Raw genomic sequence first — 16,875 nt, forward strand, 5'->3', positions numbered from 1 at the left:
GATTTTTCATTCCCCATGTCAGCCTCTGCGGTAACCCTTAGTTGCAGCATCTCTGTTGCTCTAACAAGAACCCCTGTTTTTCCCTTTTCTTTTTCATTTGAGTGCATCCATAGACCAACCTTAAGAGGGCGCCAACACTGTCTTAAAGGCTGACAACTTTTCCATAAACCAATTTACTCACTTTTATCTCATTAAAATTAACATTCTGACCCTAAAGAAAACCCCAATTCCACATCATTTCAGACTACAATAAAAAAACATTGTTTTGTCCCAGAAGTGAACTCACGTTTGAAAAATAGATGTTCCCCAAAGCCGTCTGCAGCAATGTGCTTCCCAAAAGACAGCAGGCACAAGAGGACTGCTGCAGTTCACACCCAAGTATTCAAAAGAAATGTAGCACCTCAGGCTATCTCATTATTCTGTACAGAATGTTTGATCACTCCAAGATAAGAAGCCACAGTCAGTGTGTGGCAGGACAATTCAGCCATGAAACAGACCTGGCCATCACATTGGGTTCACCAAATGTTGGGACATGCCTGATCACTTCCAATGCAAAAGTACAGCTTCCATGAAAAGACAAATGCACTTCTGTCGGAAAACAGGTTTATTGCATGCTTCTGATCAAGGGGGGCTAGTCATTTCCTTAGAGCTGAAAAACTAACCCAGTTCTCAGATCAATACAAAATAGCAGCTTAGATACAGTTTAAACAATTTACATAATCACTCATATTTTGTTACAAAGTTATCCCCCGACCCTCCATTGGCTACACTAATGCAAAGTACCTTAATTACCCTAACTCTAAAATTCACATTGAATACTTTAATAAGGTACATCTCTTTTGACCTGCAATCTTCTTCCATCATCGGACATGACTTATTTCCACGTGATACATATATTGTTCATACATAACCAAGTTTCATATTATTCATACCATTATTTTTAAAAAAAGCTGCGTTATCTACGCAATTTCAACTCCTCGCTCTTTCACGGCACTTGCACCACTATCATTCCTTCTTCCTTGAACTTCTCTTCTCTCAGCACTGACGAGGCAGCGTCTGCTCTCTCATCATCCCTTTCCCTTGGTCTGGACCAACTCTATCCTCTGTCTCCTTGTCAGCCTACCCATAAACCCTCTCAACCCTGGTTCTCCTCTCATCTCCGTGCTATGTGACGTCCCTTCAGACGATTGGAAAGACGCTGGCTCAAAACACGATCTTCATCTAATTACTCATATTTGTCCTATCACACCCTCTACGACAACTGTCTAATCTCTGCTAAACGTGCGTATTTCTTAGATCTTCTTCACACCCAATATACCCATCCTATGCATCTTTTTCATACTCTAACTTGGCTCCTTTCCCCTCCATCTCCCTATTACTCTGTTAATTCTAATCTGTCTGCATCTGATTTCACTAACATTTTCTCCTCTAAAGTTCACACTCTTTGTCAAGGCATTGTAAACTCTCTCTCCCCACCCACCTTACTCTCATCTCTTCGTATCCCCTCTGCCTTCATCACCAGCTCCGCTCCCGTTTCCAACTCTGATGTGCTACACTTGCTGGCCAAAGCTCATTCTACAGCAACTCCCACTGACCCAAATCCATCTGCTCTTATTCCTAAGGTTTATCCTCTTCTTGTACCATAGCTTGTCTCTTTTTTTTAACACTTGTCTCTGTACTTCTGTCTTTCCCATAGCCTTTAAACATGCAACTATCTTTCCTATCTTGGAAAGACCCACAGCTAATCCTTTATTGTTTCTAAATTCCATCCTATCTCCCTCATACACTACCTCTCTAAACTCTTACAGCGTCTTGTATATTCACAGATTTCATCCTTTGTCACTGATCTATCTCTTCTTCCTTGCTTTCAGTCTGGTTTTCGTCCTCTTAACTCGACTGATACTGCTCTGATCTGTCTGCTTAGCTCTCTTCTCTCAGCTTGCTATTCCAAACACTCTTCTTTTCTTATTCTTCTCGACTTATCTGCTGCTTTTGACACTGTGGTTAATTTTTTGCTCTTGGAATCTCGCTCTTCCTTTGGTCTGAGAGGTTCTGTAATTTCCTGGTTCTCCTCTTATCTGTCTAAAAGAACTTTTTCCATCTCCTGGGTTTGCAGGACCTCCTCACCTTTCCCCCTCGAGCACAGAGTTCCCCAAGCATCAGTCTTGGGTCCTTTTCTATTCTTCTTAACTTGCTGCCATAATCTCTTTTTTTGGTCTTTCCCGTCACTTTTATCCTGATGATACAAAACTTTTTCTATACTTTTCATCCTTCACCCCCAAAATCCACCACACTCTTACAGCCTGTCTTTTGGCTATCAAATCCTGGATGGCCTCTCACTTTCTCACTCTAGATGCAGGAAATACTGAGATGTTATTCTTCCCTGCTAACACTCTTCCCCTGCATCCTCCACCTCCTCTCATATCCTTTCCTCCCTCTACTCTCTCTGTTTCTCCCACAGCTCGCAATCTTGCTCTCTACTTTGACTCTAATCTCTTTTTTGATCCCCACATTTCTTTTACCTATTGTTCCGGTTGTTTCCATCTCTGTGATATTCATAAAGTTTGTCCTTTCCTCACTTTCGGCTACCAAACTTCTTTTCTCTTCCCTAATATCCTCTCAACTCTTTTAGTTCTCTGCCACTCTTTTTGGTCTCCCAAGCTCTCGTCTTGCTCTCTTAAAATCAATCTATAATTCTTCTGTTCGTCTACTTTGTCTTCTCTCTTATCGAGACTTTATTTCCTCCTCACTTGCCTCACTTGGCTGGTTGCCCTTTCAATCCCATCTCAAATTTAATTTGCTTTGCTTAGTCTTTACATCTCTCTATGGGCGTGCATCTGACTATCTTGCTGTACTATTATCTTTCTATACTCCCTCCCGTTCTCTGCGCTCCTCTTGTCTCTTTAGACTGAATGTTCCACATCCTCCATGTGGCCAGTCCCGTTTGCGATCTTTTCAGATTCTTGCTCCCTTACATTGGAATTCTCTCCCACTCTCTCTCTGCTCTATCACTGTTTACTCTCTCTTTCGTCTCTCTCTGAAAACTCATCTTCTTCATTGTCCCTGATTGTTTTCTCCCAGAATTGATTGATGTCTGATATGTATTATCAATAATTATTTTTGTACAGGGCCCTGGTTTTAAAATGTGCAGCTCTTTGGATTAAGGCGCTATTTGAAAAACAATAAAATATAAATACAAATGTGACCAAAAGCCATTAATTTCAGATGATGATTGTACATGGCTATTATTCCTTTGGAACAACAATAACATTCAAAGCCGCTGGTGTCTTTGCCTCTGCCATTTCAGACCACTTAATCTTCAACCCACAACCTTCTTTTCCCCTTCAAAGCCATTAAAAACATTGGGCCTGCATGTGGTTTATTAACTAGCCCTTCCTTAACCCTAACATGCAAGAACCTACATACCCCCAAGCAAATTGCCTGTTGTTCCTACAATTTAATTTGACCATAAAGACTCTGTAAAAAATGTTTTGCATCCAGCTCACCTCTGCGATACTATCACAGGGGCTATATGCCGTGCACTCCCATCCCCTATCATGACCTAGGTCATGCTGCCTTCTATGACATTCGAAAATCCCCTTCCCCGCAAATCAAAAAATTCTGCAAATTACATGGACTTTTAAACTGAGTGAAAAAACCCTTGCACATTCCATGAAGTCATCATATACTATAATGTTTTTATATTTTATGCCTTTGTCAAAACCTCACATGTACAATGTTCCGAATTATCACATCTCCCGATGTTAAATTCCTTTTCTTCCCATGTTTGCGGAGCTTCCCGCTTTGTGCCTCTAAGTGCTAGAAATGGTACATTGCGCAATACATTGTCATTCTACTAATAATGTTACTACCTACTGTAACTGTAATCTTTGAATCCAAAGTAACACTCCAATCCTCTAAATACACTGAATCCCATCTTTTAGTGGCTACATCGCCTTTCAACTCTACCACACTGGGGCCTAATGCACTTTGCGCAATGTAAGTGATATGATTTGCCATTTATCACACGCATGTACACAAGTGTTTCTAGGTGCGACAAGACAAGGAGGGTGAAAACAGAGGGAAGACAAAACAACAATCTTACTAGGCCTTGTGTAATTCAGATCACACAAGCGCAGGCAAGGGGAAGGGGAGAAGTGCAAATGGGGGGTGGAGAATTGCAGGTAATCAAAGTGCAGCCAGCAGGTGGCACAGTGCAGGTAATCAGAAAGTTCATGCAAAGGATGGCTCATATGTGCGAATAGAGGGGACTGCAGGCTTACAGATACAGACCACAAGTGCTGGGTGAGCCAAGAGGCGGTGCAAGGTGCAACTGGACAGGCAAGGACCTAGGCCCATGTTCAGAGCTTGGCCAGGTGACCAGTGCATGGAACAGACAGGTCATCAGCAGGGGAGCGAAGGAGAGAAAGCAGAAGCGATGAGCAAGGTCTTGAGTTGGTTCCGGAACCAGAGATGGTTCTGCTCAAATTTGAGAGAGGCAGGGAGGCTATTCCAGAGGGAGGCCCCAGCTGAAGAAAGGGATCTGCTGCAACAGTCTCTGCTTAGTAAAGCGACTGACCCTCAGAGAGTTGGAGGTGGATGAGTGGAGAGCACGAGATGGGTGTTACTTAGGAAGAAAGAGTTGGAGGTAGTGTGGTCCCAGGCCTCAGAAAGCCTTGTGGACAATGCAGAGAGTCTTGAACTTGATCCTTGCTGCCACTGGGAGCCAATGAAGAGATTTCAGAGCTGGAGAGATACAACCCCTGGGCTTGAGGCCAAGGACAAGTCTTGCAGTCCTGTTCTGGATAAGTTGGAAAGGATGGAGAGTAGAGAGAGGAAGATTTAGAAATAGGCTGTTGCAGTAGTCCAGCCTTGGGAGGACCAGAGCTCTGGAGACAGTGAACTTCTGGGGGAAGTGAGGAAAGGAAAAATTCCTATGAGGAGGTGCAGCTGATAGTGAGACTTCTTAGAGACATCGGAGATGTGAGGAGAGAAGGAGAGGGTGGAGTCTAAGATGACCCCAAGGTTCTTAGACCCACAGGTAGGAGTAGGAAGAGGACCCAGAATGGGCGGCCAGAGAGAGAGAGAGGAAAGGAGGGAGCTGGTGCTCCAATGAGGAGGATCTCCATCTTACTGCCGTTAAAGCAGAGATCATTGGCAGCAGACCACGCCTGAATTGCGGACAGACAGTCTGTAATGAGAGATGTAGTAGAGGTGGCCGAGGGGAGTCTGAAAGAGAGCTGAGTGTAATCTGCATAACACTGAAAGTTGGAGCAGAGAGCAGCAATGTGGTGGGCAAGAGGTACCAGGTATTGGTTGAACAGCCAGGGAGAAAGGTTAGACCCCTGGGAACACCACAGATAGAGATAGAGATAGAAGAGAGGTAGGAATCCAGTTAGAACTGAGAGGTTCGGTCAGTGATATAGGAGGTCAGCCAGGCAGGGCTGATCAGTGATACCCAGAGGTGCATGAGCAGGATGGCATGGTTGACCATGTCGAAAGCAGAAGAATGATCGATGAGACTGAGGACAGAAGGAAAGTTAGAATCAAGGTTAGAGAGCAGGTCTTCACGGATGTTCAGGAGAGGAGTTTCCATGTTTCTGGCTGCTCTGAAGCCAGATTTAAGGTCATGGAGACAACCAACAGATTCATTGTGAAGATTAAGCTGGGAGATGGCCAGCTTTTCCAAGATTTTGCTCAGGAAAGAAGTGATAGTTCACCAGGGAGGAAGGGTCGGCAGAGGACTTCTTTCATAAGGGGTGCACAAGGGAGTGCTTCAGGGGGCAGGAGAAGGTTCCAGTGGAAACATAGTGATTGCAGAAATCGGCAAAGGCTGGAGCAAGGGTGTCAATGTGGTCCTTGATGGTTCTGGAAGTACAGGGAAGAACCTGTTTTGACGAGACTGTCACAGATCGGATTTGTCTAGAAACGTCATCAGGGTTGAACAAGGGAAAGGAAGAGAAGGGAGTAGGAGCGGCAGCCACAAGAAGGCCCGGAGAGAAAGAGGAGGAAGATGAGGAAGAGAGGGTGGATAGGATGTCCTGAGCTTTAGTGTTGAAATGAGAAGTCAAGGCCGCACATAGGGCCTGGGAGGGAACAGGAGAGGCGCAGACTCGAAGAATCCAAGTGGTCCATACCCATATACCCTGAAGCTCTGCTTTTCGACTGCTCAGCATGCATCCTAATTGTTAGAACACCACCCCATCCGTGCCCCCTTGTGACTGTTTTTTTTTAATATAATGGTTTTGTAGCTTTGCCAGCTCCTTTCAGATTTTGAAGAGTTCGGGTGAGTTGTTAGATGCTGCAGAGATGTGGTCTTGGATGTGAGCTCTCTTCTTAGAGAGGACAGAGAGTCTGTACTGCCTTTGGAGCAGGTGGCTGACCAGTTTGTCAGAGGGTGCACCTGTTGCCCTCCACTTCCTCTCCTCCACTCTGCACTTGCATTTAAGGATGACAGGGTTGGAGTCGTACCAGGAGTTGCACTTGGATTTGGGCTTCAAGCGGATCCTCGTGACTGGGGCAAGTGCATTATGAGTGTTAGAGATAGAAAGATGAAGGTTGGAAAGGGCTGTCTCAGGGTGTGAGTCAGCCAAAAGTCCAGAAGGAGGAGAGAAAGTAGCGGCGAAAGCCTCCACTGACACACGCTTCATGGGTCGAATGGCCAAGAAGGTAGGTGGCCGTGCTGGAGTCGGCTTGGCCTGAGGGGTAGAGAGAGAGATGGCAGGAAGGGAGAAAGTGATCACTCCAAGAGAGAGGAGTGGTGAGAGGGTAGGAGAGTGGGGGTTCTGAGGAGATCATAACATCCAGGGTGTGCACTGCACAGTGAGTCGGCCGAGAGGGAAGATTTGAGAGAATGACAGAGAAGGTAGGTGGCAGTGCTGGAGTTCCCAAGTTGGAGCTTAACATTTCTTTCCTAACACAGATGACTAAGTGTCCTCAGGTGAATGCAGTGATAAGCAGCTGTGTCATGCATCTCAAGGCTCTGAAAGAAAGGAATGTCTCAATTAGACAACAAAGATAGCTCTCTGATTGTGGGTGCATCCAGTAACACTAGGTACAACATCTCTGGAGGATAGCTCGGGGGCAACGCGCTCGCATTGGAAGCAAGACGACACGGAGCAACACAGGTTCGATCCCTGGGTCCATGCTTAGAAACCTCTGGGTATAAAGCGTGTTATAAATAACCAATTACAATTACAACAACACCAGTGCCCTCTTTATGGTCTACTCGTGGGTGGGGGAAGGGTACTTGGAAACCATCTGACCGAAGGTTTATTGAAGCGGGGCCATGACATGACTGTGCTGAGATCCTTACACTGGTAAAGTGTGGCAGATAGAATGCAGTTGAAGATATCCTGCTTAACTGACAGTTGAGCTCCTCTGCTCCTTCTTACTTGCTTACAAACCTCTCTATTTATGCTGTCATCAAAAGGAGATTGTCCTGTTGCAGGACAGATTTGCAGTGAGTCGCATTCTGGCAATGTTCAGCTCCAAACTCAAACAGCTCCTTTTTCACTAAGCAATTGTGTAGTTAGCACCCATGGACCTTCAATACGTGTATTTGTGCTATATCAAATGGCCCGCGGTAGCGGCCGTGTATTTATGGTTAAGTTGCTAAACTCATAGGAAGAGCACTTTTTCTGCGGCTTATAACTCTGCTCCCCCTGGACGAATCTTCACCAAACTTTGCAAAAAAAGTATATGGACGGCTCTGAATTTGTTCGCTTAGTTGGGCGAGGTTTCGCATGGGGTGGGTTATAGGGGAGGTCCCAAAAAATGTTTTCCCATAGACTGAATGGGGAAATATTTTGCGCACGGTTGCAGGTCGAACGGCTGGACGGATTTTCACCAAATTTGTGCCAGGAGCGGGTGCTTGGTGCAGAAAACATGCTTTTTGTATGTTTGGTGGAAATTGGACCAGTACATTTGTTGCAAAACAATTTGTTACGTCCCAGAAAATGTGTGATATCTGTGTCCGCTCCGCGGACCTATTTCTTTTCTTCGCTCCGCGGACAGAAGTGTCATTGTATCTCGGTACGGTGTGGTGTCAGAGAACTTTGGACACGGCCAGTGGTTAGCTGGAGGGAAGAGTGCTGTGCATCAACATTTTTTGGGAAAGCCGCCATGGGGTATCGGAAGACAGTGCGGCGGCGGCAGGGTCTGAAAATGTACCGTATGCATTGTGTCGGTGGTCACAACGGAAGGAATGACTGGGGGAGTGAGAAGTGGTTCATGTGACATACGTAGGTTAGTGTTTTCTGTGGTGATTGGAGGCAGCTGTCGTAACGGTCCCTTAGTTTCTGCCGCAACCTGTTTGTGGCGACCTCTTTTCGTGGTGAGTGGTGGCAGGTCATTTGCAGATGGAGAGTGAATTGCATATGAGGTTGGGTGGAAGCGTGGAAGCCGGTGCGCTGCGGATGGAAAGCGGTAGTTGGACACATGGAGGCATGCATGGGTGAATGAAGGTGCAGAAGGATTACACAATTGGGTGCATGGCCAATGCCCGTAGGCTGTAGGGCATGCACTGAGGAGCGTAGGGCTGTAACATAAACACTGCAGGAAGGCATGTTTCAGTCTGCATCCGGTACAGGGTGGTGCTTGCAAAGTGCAGTGTGTGCCAATTGGTTGCAGTAGCGTTAGTGCTGCAAAGTGAATGTGGGTAGGTTGGCAGTGACACAGTACTTTGTGAATGGGAGTGGGTACACCTATAGTATGTGAATGAAAGTGTATAGGGGTGCAGGAGAGAGTGTTTTCTTTCAACATTGTGTTACCTGTTGCAGTTTGTTGCTGCATATCTATGTGGTGGTGCACAGGTTGGGTAGGAGTGCTGGTGGCAGTGATGTATATGACGATGGTCGTACTTGGTGAAATGGTGAAATGCATGGCGGCATTACGTTGCATTCTGGCAAGTGCGACCTGTGGTCGTGATTGAGTGTTTTATGGTGTGGGGGAGTTGGAGTGAAGTGCTGCTACCTATGTGTGGCATGGTTGTGCAAAATGGTAGGTGCCCACATGGCCAACATGTTAACTGTTGCCATTTGTTGCTGCATAGCGCCATGGTGGTGTACAGGTTAGATAGGAGTGTTGGTGGCAGTGGTGTCTATGTGGATTGGCGCAGAAGCTGACATGGAGACATGCATGGTGGCATTACGTTGCCTTGAGTGTGTTCAAGGCCTAGACTATTGGATACATGGCCGAAGGCCGTAGGCTATAGGCCAAGCATTCAAGAGCCTAGGCCTTGAGGACATGCACGCCAGTAATGCATTTTTCAATGTGCATGAGTTAGAGGGTGGTGACATGTAAGGAATGGATGTGGAGCCAATTTAAGCCATTATAGGCCACTGTTGCAAATAGATTGTGGGGAGGTTGGCAGTAGCACAATACTTTGTGAATGGTAGTGGGTACGCCCATAGTATGTGATTGAAAGTGCACAGGTATGCAGGAGAAAGTGTCTTGTTTGTTCATTATGGTAACTGTTGCAATTTGTTACTGCATACCTCCATGGCAGTGCTCTGTGTTTGGAGAAACTGCAGTGAAAAGTCATGCTGTGTGGGCACTGGGTGCAATGCTTGTATACTGTCAGTATGTTACAGGGTATGGTTGAAGGGCATCTTATATGTGCTTGGATAGTGTGCTTTGTGCACAATGCTTGCAGTATGGGCAATGTTCTAAACATGTTGCGTTTACATTGCCAGTGAAACAATCCTTTCTGAGTGGAAGTGGGTAAGAGAATAGTATGTGAATGAAAGGGTGTAGAGGTGCCGGAGACAGTGTACTGTTTATACATTATGGTAACAGTTATACGTAATGATGTGTATGTCCATTGCGGTGTCGAGGTTGGTTAGGAGAGCTGGTGCCAGTGGTGCATATGTGCATAGTGGTAGTTGGCGATATGCTGACATGTATTGTTCAATTACAGTGGGGGGAATTTGTGCAAGGAGCAGACCGACTGGAGCAATGCTGGTTTGGCAGTGTATGCGGCACAGGGTGGAGATCTTTTGGGAATGCGTGTGGAGCACATTGTCGATGTGCTGCAGCAGGACAAGTGCGTAGCAAAGCATGAATTGTGCATTCTATGGTTGTAGTGATAGTTGGAACATGCCACAGTATTTTATGTGCGGCAGGAGATGGTGCAGTGAGAAGTTGAGTAGAGCAGCCACAGGGTGCAGTGCGTACGTAATGTGGGTTTGGAAGTGGGTATGGTTGAAGGGCAGCTTATATGTAGTTGGTTACTTTGCTGTGTGCACATTTATTGAAGTAGGCCCAATGTTGTGAAGGTGGTGTGCATAGGTTGGCAGTGACACAATAGCATTTGAATGGTAGTGTGTAGGGGTAATGCGGACTGCGCTATGTTTGTGGCTTCTGCTTAGTTTGACACGTATCACTGAAAGGGTGTTTTGTGGTTTAGGGGAGATGGGTAGAACTGGTGCTACGTATGTAACGTTTGTGCATAATGTTAGGTGTCCACATGGTCACTTGCTTGGATGTGTAGTGTTGCGGTGGGTGTGGAAAGAGTTGCAATGTTGTGTGCATACCTAAAGATGTGCTGGGGTCATGTTAGGATATTTGTGGATGCTCCAATAGTGCCTTCTTTAGCAGAAATTCCTGGTGGAGGGGCTTTGCAAACAAACGGAACGTATACTGAGAGTGTTTAACTGTAAAAAAGGAGTGTTGTATAGAAATGACAGTGTGCAATGCAGAGGTTTTGTATGCGATTGGTGCATGCATGTTTTGAAATGTGACAGCACCCAATTTGGGGAGTGCTGCAAAAAGTGACTGTGCAAAGGGAAGAAGTATTGTCACAGTTTATTGGACCGTGGCCCTCACTGTAGATCGGAAAGCATGCATGCACATCCTCCCATTATGAGCAGGATGCCAATGGAATTGTGGGAAATAGACAATTAGGAGTTTAAGACGTGGTTCATAGGAAGGGGCGTTACCCTTTCACCACAATACTGTGTCATGAGGGTAGTCGAGATGGAGAGACGCACAGTACTTATCATCTGTGATATCTTTGTGTGCCATCTGCACAGATGTTGCGTGCAAAGAGGTGTTGCAGGTAATTTCGGGTTGGAAGGAGTGGACGCTTTCTGTGCCCATCAGGGTGATTGCAGTTTCGGCGGGATGGTTCGCCTTTGCAGATATGTGGCGTCTGTCACAAACGTGGACTGTGTTGTGGTGTACTATGGAAGTGCAGATTTGGGTTACATGTCGTGTGGACAATTAATCCGTCTACTAATGAGGTTGCTGAACACAGTTATGAATATTTTCCCTATTTCCAAGGTGGTTTTCTAATGCATAAACCAAGAGCAGTGTGGGTCCATGACGGTGTAATTTGTCCCGAGCCAGCGGTTGGAAGGTGTGTTATGAACAGATTTATGCGTCGGTTTATGCAGACTGCTGGCATAATCTCCACCCACTATGAGATCATGAGGTTGCAAAATATGCAGTGGTTCCGTAGAAATGGCATTTATTTGAGCACCATTGGCAATGCCGTTTTCTTTCACACTGTGCAAGAAGCATTGATCAGAATGTTGTAAAAATGTGAGAACAGGCAAACAGAAACGCAAACAAAGAGAAAATAAAAAAAATGTGCTTGCAAGCACACACGTATGTATGTAAAAAAAAAAATGTATGCATATATGCTGGAAGACTGAATCCCCTGCCTAGTTTCATATTGTTTATCACACCTCCCCACCCCACCTTCACTATCACGAAAAGGTAGTGGATTACACAGTACTTTCAGGATGGCAATGTGCCACATCCTGGGTGGCTATGTGGATCTATGCGGATGGAGAAATCGTGCATACTTTTATTGAACTTTGTAGTGGACGTATTTTGTACTGTGAATGTGTAACTGTACATTTCAAGTGTTGCACAGCAGTGACAGTGTTCGATGATGGCAGCTTTAATGCGATTGGTGGATGTGTGTGTGCCTATTTACCAGTAACCTAATGAAGTAGAGCTGCAGAGAAGATGCAAAGGGAAGAGGGGGCAGCCTATGCGCTACTTTGGGAGGTGCACGTGGCAAAATGTGCCCTTTACACCACCTTGCCCAATTGCCATGGCAGTGTGGGGGTTAGCCAATCAGGTAGTGTGGGTGTGGGTAACAGAAAGGGGAGGTGAAACGGTTGCACATTTTACTCTGCGGACTGAGGTTGGGTGACATGGTGAAATGTATTTTGTTGCCTGTAGGTGCTCCCCTTGTAATAAATGTGCACAACTGTGCTCAGTAAAGAAACTTTGACAGCAATTTTGGTTTGGAAGGAGTAGATGCATTGTGGAACTCTGTGCATGAGTGACATTTCGTCGATATGCATGCACTTTGCAAAGACCTCGCCACGTTTCCAGTAGTAGATGTTATCGTAATTTATTATGGCGGCATGCATATGGGTTACCTGCCTTGCTTACATTTGTCCCAAGGACTGAGGGGGTTGCTGGGTGTTGTGAGGACCTTTTTCCCACCGCCAAGGTGCTTCTCTCATCTACAATACAGCGAAGTGTGTGGCCTACTGCTCATGGATGTTGTTCCGAGCCAGACGAAGGAAGAAGTCTCATCAACAGAAGCAAAGTACACTTTTTTGTCCGCTCGTGAAATGTTATTCGGCAACAAATACCTTATGACTTGTGGACATGCAGAGTGTTTCCAAGCAAAAGGCATTTTGTTGCCATCCATTGGCAAAGAAGTTTTATTTGCTCGTCTACATGATGCGGGGAAGAGTTTATTGAACTAGTGTGTGTAGAAGAAAACACAAAAGCTACAGAAAACAGACAAAAACTGTGTTTTTGTAGAAGGATCTACTAAAAAAAAAAGACTCTTAAGTGTCGCCCCTTACTACGAACGCCCCCTGCCCTGTTTGCAAGTTATTCCCATACGCACCACGAATGTCACATTCAGGGATTTTGCGGGTGGCGCCCACGAAAATGGAACTAGGGGGATTGTCCAATGAGTTGCTTAGGATGTGCGGCAATAGGAAAAGGGACTCCAGCTGCACTGGGGACCGTCCCTCGACATACTTGGGGACCCGCACGTACCACATTCGACGCTCCTCACATGCTGGCCTATTGAAATGGGACTGCATTGTTTGCCCTATCATGTGCTGCTCAGGGTGTGCGTCAGAGGAAAGCACGCCAATAGGAAGAAGAACTCCTCTGGCTTTACTGGGGCACAGCCCTGACAGTACTTGGAGAAAGGTACGTGCCCCATTCTGCATTTGTGAGAATGCTGGCCAGTAGAAATGGGACTATGCCCTTTGGCCAGTCAGGTGGGCAGGGTGTATGTTACAGAAAAGAGCACCAATAGGGAGAAGGAGTCCTCTTGCTTCACCGGGGTTCCTCCCTCATGGTGATTGGGGAAAGGTACGTGCCCTTCTCACCATGTTGGCCAATGGAAATGGGTCTATGGCCTTTGGCCAATCAGGTGCTCTGGGTGTGCGTCACAGGTAAGGGAGGCATTCACTTTTGCAGAACTTTGTGTACTGCGGCTGGCAAACATGGCAAGGCACACAGTTTTCATTGTGGGTGGTTACTTTGTGGAAGATCTGTGCTTGTATGCCCTCCAAGAAGACTTGTCTAGCAATTTAGGTTTGGAGGGAGTGGACGTTTTGTGGAGTGGTATGCAATCGTGCGGTTTCGGCAGATTGCTTCTAGAATGTCAATGAGTGGCCTCTTTCGGCAACTGTATATTTTGTGATTGTGCACTTTGGAGGTTTCCTTTTGGGTTCCATGCCTTGTTCCCATGTGTTCAGTCAACTGAAGATTTTGATGAAAGCAGTGCAGTGCATTTTTCCTACTGCCAATGTGCTTTTCTCATGTATACTGCTGAGAATCGTGTGGCATTATTCCAATGCTTCCTGTCACCAGCCAGAGGTTGGAAGGGGTCTCATAAACAGAAGCATGTGGGACTTCTTGAGTGCTGCTAGGATGTTCTCCTGTGAGAATGAGAACATTGGTTGGTTCCCGATACATACACCTTATCAAGGGAAATGGCATGTCTTTGTTGGCCAGTGGCAATTAAATGTTTGTGCACATCTACAGACTGCACTGAAGACCCTACTGTAAGAATGTGAGCTGCAGTTCAAAACACACATTCACATATGAAAACCGCAAATAAAGTGTTTCTAGGGAAGCACCTTAAAAAAACAAAAACAGGAAAGGTTCTTTTAAGAGCCACCACAGCCAACGACGTGTGCTCCCTTGGTACAAAGTTATTCCCCTACTCCCGCGCACGTGCAGCATGAAAAGTCTGCGAATATCGCGATAGTTGCAGGGTGGCACGTAGTACATACGCCCCTTTTGCAGATGACGCCCATAGAAATGGGCCTGCAGAGGCTATGGGGTTGGGCAATTAAGTTTGCAGGTGTGGTGTGTATGGACTGACAGAGCTACACTGTGTATTTCTTCACAGAAATGCATAGGGTGCAGTTATGGGTGTGTGTTTTACAAGGCACAGCGTGCAGATTTTAGGGTATGCTGACATACATTCAATGAAAGTGAATGCAAAACACTATGCACTTGCTACTCATTTACCAATCTATGATGTACATCTTTAGTGCTATGGACTAGGTACAATGAAGTGGCTGATATTGGTTTGTGTGTGTGATACGCAATTATGATGACATTATTGTTGTTCATTGTGCAGGGACATTGCACAGCATGTTACACGAGTGTCAGTGCCATTTGCAAACACATGACCTGGGCAAGTGCCTTGGTTATGAATGAGATTTGTGATGGCATCTTTGATGTCATGGGTGTTAGTCCTTGCAGTGCACACTGGTGCCACAAGTTATGGTTGCTTAGCTTACCATAACTGTCGATTTTTTTTTTCTTTTCGGTTTTACCTGTAACCATAACGTTCCGGTAACAACGTTTTTCCATTGAATTTCACAGGTTTTTAGTAGTACAACTTAACCATAACATCCCTTTAAGAATGTTTTTTGTTGGTATGTATATAAAGATTAATAAAGATATATATATTAATTTTTATTGTATTATAGCTCAAGGAGCTTTACACAAATAAAAACAGATAAACATGTAATCACTAAATACATTTCAATAAGTAAATAAATTACATCAAAAAATAACAGAATAAATAAAAGATGACAAAAGAAAAAGCAAATGTAAATAATGCAAATAAGAAAAGCAAACAGTTAATAAAGCAATCAAATAGCCATAGACTCACTGACATCAAGTATAAGTACAAAAATACAAAGAGCAAAGTGCAGAGTGCAGATACAAATGGTGTGCGTAGTACCGACATAACAGTAAAGTTATGACAGCAACTGTTACATCAGCCACAACAAATGCTCATGGCCTAAACCTCATCACCCAGCAGTTCTTTAGCATACAACCATACCAGGTACCACGCCAATCAGTCAGAAACTGATTTTGTGTTCAGGAGGTAGTCCCAGAGTCTTGATGGGCTCATAGGAGTGGACCAAACTGCCCAAGTTAACCATGGATGTGGGACCCAACTTCACACACTCAGTAATTACGTGTTTTGCAGTTTCAAACTTGTGTGGGATCCTGCAGATGCAGCAATAACATTCCTTAACATCCAAACGTAATAGGGAATCACGGACAGATAACAGTGGTATTTCATTTATACGCAACAGCAATAGAAAATGTCTGACTTCTGTTGTCGCGCATAACAATAGGTAAGGCTGCGTCTTTCTATATGAGTGAATTGCCAAAGAGAGGGCTTCATAGCATTCAAAGACCAACACTTCAAAGTTAGGGTACCACTCGATCTGTGCAAAAAGGTCTTCAATCAAGGTGGAATAAATTCTTCCACCAGAGGATGTTTCCTGTGCACAGTTGTTTCCAATACACTCCAATTACCCAAATACAGGGTTGATTCGAGATTTTATGCAAAGTAAACCCCTGTTTCTAAGTAGCATACTCCCCAGAAAAGTCACACCCAACTCTAAGCGTAGAAATTCAACCGGGCACGAAGGCTGTAGACCCAATAACGTTCGCCAAAAAGGTTCCCTCCATTCGATCCAACCATGTTAAATTGTGGATTGCCAGAACCTCGAGCACGTAAAGAACCGCCGGGCAGAAGCATTTGTTCGTATAGCTGGATAACACCAGCAAATGAAAACCTAGCCTGATCCCTTACCACCTTTGATATCTGAGTGTTGAGCTGACAGCCTGTCACCAATTTCACCCTGCTTACCCTTTTGTTTGTTATTAACATAATCTGGGTTATCATTGAATTCAATCTTTATATTTCAGTGTGTAAGTTGTGCAAGATAAACCTCTGCACTTGTTTCACCACTAAGTGCGGATCTTCGGGAGGTGAAAGTACTCAGTTCTTGATTTACCCTATTGAGGATATAGCTGTTTGTTTTATAGGTTCACCAGACAAAATATCAATGCGTTTAAATTGGATTCATTTTCCAATGTTTGATATGAAAAATTGAAGGTATCCCATTTCTTTGGAGCATGAAATCTAAAGATCGAATTCAAAGATATGCTGTTACTGTTGGGAAAACACAACAGTGAATCTTTAGTTAAGCGACAAGGGCACCAGAATCTAGAATCAGAATCAGAATACTTGCGAAGAAACAGAGTGATTGTTTGTGACTACATCAACATAATTAAGCAATATGACCCGAGCGGCGGGGTTATTAACAAAGGCCCCGGGGCATTACCTGAGCATTACCTGAGTCAGTAATGCCCCCGCCGCTCGGGTCATATTGTTATTAGTAGCCCGGCCTGCAATATATGCGTGAACGGGGCACAAAAATCTATTTTTTCTGTCCCGGAAATCTGCAGCGTTTTGGGACAGAAAAAAAAAAAAACACCAAGAAAATGGCCGCCCGGAAAGGGAAAACAGAGTCCGTTTTCCCTTTCCATGGTGGCCATCGGGAG

Source organism: Ambystoma mexicanum, chromosome 6p, assembly GCF_040938575.1.
Source record: "Ambystoma mexicanum isolate Mex_15411 chromosome 6p, UKY_AmexF1_1, whole genome shotgun sequence".
Classification (NCBI taxonomy): Eukaryota; Metazoa; Chordata; class Amphibia; order Caudata; family Ambystomatidae; genus Ambystoma; species Ambystoma mexicanum.